Consider the following 2,363-nt stretch of genomic DNA (forward strand, 5'->3'; position numbering starts at 1 on the left):
TCCTTTAGGAACTCCTATAACATACATTAAGCCACTTGAAGTTGTCCCAGTTAACTGATATTCTGTTCATTTTATTTCATTTTATTTTGCTATGTGTTTCTTTTCAAACAGATTCCGTTGCCCTCTTTTCATTGCTATAGCTTCTGCTTATAATCTTACCCAGTGCACATTTTGTGTCTAATGTCAAAGTTCTCATTTCTGGAAATACTATTTCAACTTTCGTTTTATTTCCTATGTCATTACTTAGTTCTGTGAAGTGATGGCATTATTTAGTTATTTGAAAACATAATTGGGTCAGTTCTGGGTCCATTTTAATTAATTGATTTTTCTCCTAATTATGGATCATATTTTCATGCTTCATTTTATGCCAGGTAAAATTTTCCTTTTCCCAAGTTATACAAAAGTTTATTAAAAGTAATCAACATTATTTGCATAAAACAGAATATGAGAGTGGTCATAAAGAACAACAGATTTCTGACAGAAATCAGAATATTATGTTTATAAACTTCACAATAGCATACTTTGTAACAGCAATCCTTCAATGTAAGCTGGCCATTGATGAAATGTTTTCACGAATTTTTTTTTTAAATCTACATTTCTAAATCAGTTAGGCACATTACTGATACATAGTCTTATTTTTAGAAAGCACACAATTCAAGTTTTGGCACTTGTCACAATTAAATGTCAAATTATTTTTTACTTTCTGGAGTAGACATTGAGCCAGTGAATTAAAGAATCCACGAGTGGCAAGTTAATATTTAGAAGTCATCTATTTCCAGCTTTAAATTTACCATAGACAGATCTCTAGATCAGGAATGAATTACATTTTGTACGTGTGTGTTTGTGTATATAATTCTAAATAATTTAATCAGATGTATAGGGTCATGTATCTGCCACAATAGTCTAGATACTAAACAGTTCTATCACCTCAACTATCTGTCACATTACCCTTTTATAACCAAATCCACCTATTTCTTATCCCATGTCTGTAACCCCTGGAAACCTCTAATCCTGAGGTCTGCAACCCCTGGGTGGTGGATGGGTACCAGTCCAGGGCCTGTTAGAAACAGGGCCTCACACCACTGCCTGAGCTCTGCCCCATGCTGTCCATGAAAAAATTGTCTTCCATGAAATTGGTCCCTGGTGCCTAAAATGTTGGGGACCACTGTTGTAATCCATTCTATATTTTAAGAAATTAACCATTTCAAAAATGTTATATAAATGGAACATACAATATGCAACCTTTAGAGATTGACTTTTTTCACTCAGCATAATTCCATGGAGAGTCATTCGAGTTACTGTGTGAATCAACAGTATTATGGTAGTATTGCATGGTGAGTATATAAGACATATTATTCAACCATTCACCTGTTGAAGGCCATTTGGTTTTTTTTCAGTTTTTGACTATTTTGAATAAATCTGCTATTAACATTTGTGTGCAAGCTTTTGTGTGAACATAAGGTTTCTTTCTCAAGGATAAATGCCCAGGAGGGCAATTGCTATATCTTACAGTAATTGCATGGTTAGTTTTATAAGAAATCTCCAAACTCTTTTTCAGAATGACTGTACCATTTTGCAGTCCCACCAGAAATGCCTCAGTGATTCAGTTTCTTTGTATTCTAACCAGCATTTGTTATTGTGACTTTTTAAAGCCATTCTGATATGTATGTAGTGATATCTCATTGTTTTAATTGGCATTGCTCTGATGGCTGATGACGTTGAGCATCTTTTTATGTACGTATTTGCCATCTGCACATCTTCTTTGGTGAAATGTCTGTTCTTTCTTCTGGCCCATTTTGTAATTAAATTGTCTGTTTTCTACTGTTGAGTTTTGAAATACCAGTTCTTGTTCAAATATGTGATTTGCAAATATTTTCTCTCAATCTGTAGCTTGTCTTTTCATGTTCTTCACAGAGCAAGTTTTTAATTTTGAAGAAGTTCAATTTATCAATTTTTCCTTTTATGTCTCATGCTTTTGGAGTCAGTCTAAGAACCTTTTGTCTAGTACTAGATCTCACATATTTTCCATAATTTTAAAAAACATGGGACGGGTACTTGTATACACAAGGAGTGCAACGTGCACCACCCGAAGGATGGACATATTTGAAACTCGGACTTTGGCGGGGGGATCAAGGGCAACATACGTAACCTAAACATCTGTACCCCCATAATATGCTGAAATAAAAAAAAAATTTGTGTTTTTACATTTTATGTTTAAGTCTGTGGTCCGTTTTGACTTAAACTTTGTATAAGGTGCGAGGTTTAGGTTAAAGTATTATTTTCCCCTTATGGATGTCCAGTTGCTCCAGCACCACTTCTTGAAAAGTCTATCCTACCTCCACCGAATTGCTTTTCCCCTTCAC

This window comes from Propithecus coquereli, unplaced genomic scaffold (assembly GCF_000956105.1).
Source record: "Propithecus coquereli isolate 6110/MARCELLA unplaced genomic scaffold, Pcoq_1.0 Scaffold109, whole genome shotgun sequence".
Classification (NCBI taxonomy): Eukaryota; Metazoa; Chordata; class Mammalia; order Primates; family Indriidae; genus Propithecus; species Propithecus coquereli.